The sequence below is a fragment of the Elephas maximus genome, chromosome 4 (genome assembly GCF_024166365.1).
Source record: "Elephas maximus indicus isolate mEleMax1 chromosome 4, mEleMax1 primary haplotype, whole genome shotgun sequence".
NCBI classification, from domain to species: Eukaryota; Metazoa; Chordata; class Mammalia; order Proboscidea; family Elephantidae; genus Elephas; species Elephas maximus.
In genome coordinates, this window is record NC_064822.1 from 103571683 (window position 1) to 103578142 (window position 6460).

A 6460-nucleotide genomic window follows, 5' to 3' on the forward strand; every position below is an offset into this window, starting at 1 on the left:
TATTGAAAAATACCCATGATTTATTAAACATGCCTTGCTATTTCTCAATCCTGATTCTTTCAATAGACTGCTACCTCAATATAAATGTGCATCCATTCCCTAGCTCCTTTGAGAGATCATACTCACCTTTAAAATTTTCCTTAGCTACCTTCAATGTGCTGACATTAATGACTTATTCTAAATCACACTTGAAGCTCCCATTACACTTAATCACACTTTGATTTAATTGCTCATTTTTATTTTTGTGTTCTTCTTTGAAATATGGTCTTTTTTAAAGTATAGGCATTGTATCTTATCCATCTTCATGTTCCAAGTGACTGCTAAAAAATTTACCCCATATGTTCGGACGGTTGTGATATTAAATGAAAATCAATGTAGTATGAGAATTGTTTGGAGGACAATTGAAATCTTACTGTCATGTTTTTCTGTATCATTTTTAGGGATAAAACTTTGTAAATGGCCTTGAGGAATCACAGCACTCACCAAGTTCATCCTCCTTGAGCTGTCTGCTGACCCCCAAATCCAGCCTCTACTTTTTGTGCTCTTCCTGGGGATTTACCTCCTGACCATGCTGGAGAATCTAATGATGCTGCTGGTAATCAGAACTGATTCTTGCCTCCACACACCCATGTACTTTTTTCTGAGTCACCTCTCTTTTACTAATCTCTGCTTCTCTTCAGTCACCTTGCCCAAAGTGTGGGAGAACCTCCTATCTCAGAAGAAAGCCGTCTCAGCAAGGGGCTGCCTACCTCAAATATTTTTTGTGTGTATCACTGGAGGGACTGAAATCTGTCTTCTCTCAGTGATGGCCTGTGACTGCTATGCTGCCATCTGCCACCCTCTGCTCTATGACCAGATGATGAGCGAACAGCAGTGTATACAGCTTGTGTGGGGCTCATGGGGCCTGGGCTTTCTGGACACAGTCATCGGTGTCCCTCTGGCAATGAAAATGGACTTCTGTGATACCTACGTCATCCCACACTACAGCTGTGAGTTGCCCTCTATCTTCCTTCTGCCTTGCTCTGATGTCTCCACCAACTTCCTTGTCATACTGTGTTCCACCATCCCACATGCACTTATAACTATTCTTTCAATCTTTTTCTCTTACATCTGCATCATCTTCACCATCCTTAGCATCACCTCCACTTCTGGCAGAAACAAGAACTTCTCCACGTGCTCCTCCCACGTCACTGCAGTGATTTTCTTCTATGGGTCAGTTTTTCTCCAGTATTTCATGCCACCCTCAGGCTTGCCCCTTGAGTTGATCTCTGTGCAGTATCCCCGTGCTGAATCCCTTCATCTACAGCCTGAAGAACAAGGAGGTAGGTGTAGGTAGCTTTGAGAAGAACACTGGGAATGTATTTACAATGTTTTCAATGGTAAAATAAAGAAAAGTCATGATGGAGAATTCAGAGAGAAATTCATGTAGCAAGACACTGAGGAGAATGTCCTGACTGCTCATTATATCAAATTTGGCAGAATAAATCAGCAATACCTAAGAAAGCAACATAGACCTATTATAGAGTGTATCCTTGAGTTCAGCCCCACTCAGAGGCAGAGAATGGACTAAATATTCTTGTCAAACAATGTTCATCTATAATTCTGTCATATGTGTGTGCTGTGTGTTTGCTCATGTTTGTGTGCATATGAGTTTATGAATTTGCGTATGTGTATGTGTTTGTGTGTGTGTGAAGTTTGGTTCAGTGCAAATAATCTATCATTATTTGTAGATAAGCTTGGGAAAGGCACTGAAAGCTATAGCTTTTCTAAATAGAAAAGTACCTGAATCTTTTGTGGTGAAAGGTCAAAATGAGTTCATAGGTACATAGGGTAATGAGGTCTGGTTAGATTTTCTGGCAGATAAATGACTGAGTCACCCTAATTAGAACGAAACCTTCCCAGACATTTACTGTTACAGAGAGCTAAATCTGGGAACTAATGCCTTTGGAGAAAGCCACTCCTAGCATAGCTGACCTGATTGTACTCATTTCTCACTTTTAAGCAGGCCCACAGTCTCAGGAAGAAGGGCACTCTTAGGAAAACAGGACAGAAAGAACAGAAATACCAGGATAATGCAGAGCCTGAGTGGATCTCATGCAATCACTTGACCAGTGACTGAGTCTTCGGCTGAAGGACTGAAGTTCTTTTCAGAACACTTCCATAAGGCTCAAAAGGGGGACATGGGATGAAAAATGCGTGGGAATGTCTCCAAATGAGCAGATATAGGTTAGAATCTGGGTAGATTTGCAAAATAGGGCCAGTTTGGTGGCTTCTGCCTTCCCTTTTTGCATCCTTCCCAATCTTTGATGCTCCTGCTCCTATCTAAGTGCCCAGGGTCACACTGTTTTCTTGGAGGAGTGATTCCGACTCAAAGCAACCCTATGAGACAGAATAGAACTGCCTCATAGGGTTACCAAGGCTGTAGTCTTTACAGAAGCCAACTGCCACGTCTTTCTCCTTAGGAGCGGCTAGTGATTCAAACCATGGTCCTTTCAATTAGCAGCCAAGCACTTAACCACTGCATCATGAGGGCCAGTAACAATTTGCTGAAACTGAATTTTCCTAAATGTCCTTTATCCTAATTATACATTTCTACAGCAATACTTTTATCTAGACTCTATCATCAAAATGTTTCCAAATTTCATATAGGAGAGAAACATTTGAGCCCATTTAGTATTTTAGGATATTTTTCTCTTCCCTTTTGGAGGATTTAAGAGATTATTAGTCAATTGATTCAAAGGCATTTCACCTTGAAATGATAATTTTTATCATTTTATTTTAAATATTTTATTGTGCATTAGGTGAAAGTTTACAGAGCAAATCAATTTCCCATTGGATAGTGTGTACAAAAAGTGTTCCCTGACATTGGTTTCATTCCCCACAGTGTGTCAGCCCTTTCCCCATTTTGGTCCTGGATTCCCAGTTTCCTTTCCTCTTGATTTCTACACCTTCTTCCCTTCTCATCTTTGCTTTTGGACAAATGTTGCCCTTTGGACCTCATATAATTGTTTTATTCTAAGGAGCATGTTCTTCTCAGATGTTATTTTATATTTTATGGGTTTGTCTACGGTTTTTTTGGAAACCCTGGTGGCATAGTGGCTAAGTGCTACAGCTGCTAACCAAGAAGTCAGCAGTTCAAATCCACCAGGTGCTCCTTGGAAGCTCTGTGAGGGCAGCTGTACTCTGTCATATAGGGTCACTATGAGTCGGAATTGACTCGACGGCAATGGGTTTGTCTGTGGTTTGGCAGAAAAAGTGGCCTCCAGGAATAGCTTCAGTTCCAGGCCAGAATAGTGTCTTAAGTCCATAGCCTTGGAGGTTCCTCCAGCCTCTGTCAGACTAGTAAATCCGATCTTTTTCGTATGTGTATGCTTTAAGTGAAAGTTTACAAATCAAGTCAGACTCTCATACAAAAAGTTATACACACCTTGCCATGTACTCCTAGCTGCTCTCCCCCTAATGAGACAGCACATTTCTCCTCTCCACCCTGTATTCCCTGTGTCCACTCAACCAGCTCCTGTGCCCCTCTTCCTTTTCATCTCACCTCCTGACAGGAGTTGCCCACCTAATCTCATGTGTCTACTTTAGCCAAAGAAGCTCACTTCTCACCAGTATCATTATCTATCTTATAGTTCAGTCCAATCCCTGTCTGGAGAGTTGGTTTCAGGAATGTTTCCAATCTTTGGGCTAACAAAGGGTCTGGGAACCATGACCTCGAGGGTCCCTCTATTCTCAGTCAGACCATTAAGCCTGGCCTTTTTTCGAGAATTTGAGGTCCGTACCCCACTGTTCTCCTGCTCCATCACGGATTCTCTGTTGTATTCTCTGTCAGGGCAGTGATCGGTTTTAGCCAGGCACCATCTACTTATTCCAGTATCAGGCTAATGGAGTCAAGTCTGATCTTTTTTGTGAATTTGATTTTTTCTTCTACAATTTTTCTCCTGCTCTGTCTGGGACCCTCTGTTGTGAACCCAGTCAGAGCAGTTGGTAGTGGTAGTCAGGCACCATCTAGTTCTTCTGGTCCAGGTCATGTAGGGTGTGGTTCATGTAGTCCATTAATCCTTTGGACTAATTACTCCTTTTAGTCTTTTTTTTTTTTTAGTCTTTGGCTTTCTTCATTCTCCCTTGCTCCAGATGATAAGACACCATTCTCTGTGTCTTACATGGCTGTTCTTAAGCTTTTAAACCCCAGACACAACTCATGAAAGCAGGATGCAGAACTTTGTCTTATGATATATGTCAGGCCAATTGAGATAAATGTCCCCTGAGACTATGGTCCTTCACCTTTGAGCCTAAGAACTTCCTCCAGCAAGGCATGAAGTCATAACTTTTAAATGCTTATCAGTATGCTATCTTTAATATAATATTTACCAAGGCTGTATTTTTTAAAAAGATTGCTTCCCTCTTTGCTATTTTTACTCACTTTTGTATACATGTTACCACATTAAAAATTATGGATCATTTTGGCACCTGCTCAACATTCAATTTTGAATAATAAGGTATTGCTCTGCCAACAGCAAGTGTGACAGTATGGCATGGATACAACACAATACAGTATGGCATTTTTGTTGTTCTCTTTCAGTTACCTTTCCACTATATTAAAAACAAAAGGTTAACTAGGTCGTGTTGTACTCATTAACGTTTGCCAATATTTTCCAATTTTAATTAAATCGCATTTAAATTATCAAAAGTTTTCATGCACAGAAATGATATGTCAATCTTTCCTGCTTTCTTGAAATCTTATATTTATGAGTAAATAAAAAATTCTTGTATTTACTCATACAATTCTTGGTGCCTCCTTTACTTGACTTTAGGGAGGAAAGTCACCCATCCCTTCCGCACAAGAAGGGGAGGATGTTGCAAATGTACTGCAATACCCCACAAGGGCTGGGATATCAAGACTCCGTCTTTCTCCTCTAGCCTTATAGAATTCCTTTCATGTACTGTTAAGTATGTGTCAGCTAATGATTCCACTAGTATATCCATTGTACCACCTGGGAATAAGCCAAAGAGCTAAGTGACTGGCCACAGTTGTTGGCAGGTTATTGGGAAGGCTCCATTGAGGTTACAAATAACAAACTGCCCTTCAACTGGGGAGGATGAAAAAGGAGAGCAGCCAACTTTAGTATTTTCAAATGACTATTACACCACAAGAAAGGAAACCCTGATGTTGGAATGGTTAAGAGCTACCTCTGCTAACCAAAAGGTCGGCAGCTTGAATCTACCAGGTGCTCCTTGGAAACTCTATGGGCAGTTCTACTCTGTCCTACAGGATAGCTATGAGGCGGAATTGACTCAACATAGTGGGTTTGTTTTTTTTTTTGTTGTTGTTGTTCCCTAAAAAGTGGCAACTGTAGCAAGAACACTTTTAACCTGATAGGGGATTATCCTGCCTGAGGGTTTATTAATAAAGATGATAATAGTGATGATAATTTACATTGAGCAATATTGTACAGGTTTGGAAAATGTACACTATATACGTTATAATATTTAATTCTCTTAAAACCCTAAGAGGGTGGTATATTATTCCAATTTTAAGAATGTAAACGAAGACCTGAGAGCCTACATCCTTAGTCTTTGCACCACATTGTCTACTCACGTTTTGGGTTCGTTATTAAGAAATACCCATATTTTATCAGATACATGAGACCAAATGGCTGGCTCCTGTAGGGAGGCAGGATGAGAAGGCAGGAAAGGACAGGAACTGATTGAATAGACACAGGGAACCTGGGGTGGAAAGGGGAATGTGCTATCATATTGTGGGGATTGCAGCTAATGTCACAAAACAATAGGTATATAAATTTTTGCATGAGAAATTAACTTAAAGCACAATTGAAAATAATAATAAATAATTGCCTACGTAATTGAAACAACTTAATTAAATATTCATTAAGAACAACATTAGCGAGCAAAATAAAAAAAAGAAATATCCATTTTTTATCAAAAATACCCTTCTATTTCTCAATCCTGATACTTTGACTAGACTGCTACCTCAGTATAAATGGGCTTCCATTCCCTGACTCCTTTGAGACATCATCCTAACACGTTGCCATCAAGGCAACAATCCTTAAAAAATTTCCTTAGCTATCTTCAACATGCTGACATTACTGACTTGTTCTAAATCATACTTGGAGCTCCCATTACAGTAAATCACACTTTGGTTAATTGCTTGTTTTTATTTTTGTGTTCTTTGTGCTGCAATTTTTTTTAAATATAGGCATGTATCTTATTCACCTTTATGTTCCAAATGAATCCCACAAAACTTAGCCTATATTTCCTAGATGATTGTGATATTTAATGAGAATCGATGCAGTGTGAAAATTGGTTGGAGGACGATAGAAATTTCACTGCCATGTTTTTCTGTATCATTTTAGGGATAGAAATTTGTAAATGGCATTGAGGAATCACAGCACCATCACTGAGTTCATCCTTCTTGGGCTGTCTGCTGACCCCAAGATCC

The 6460-nt window shown here is 39.9% G+C and overlaps 1 pseudogene; it reads left to right on the forward strand.

Moving 5' to 3' along the window:
• The first annotated feature begins 568 nt into the window (after positions 1–568).
• On the forward strand, positions 569–1388 carry LOC126076310 (olfactory receptor 8S1-like; annotated as a pseudogene).
• Positions 1389–6460: the final 5072 nt, after the last annotated feature.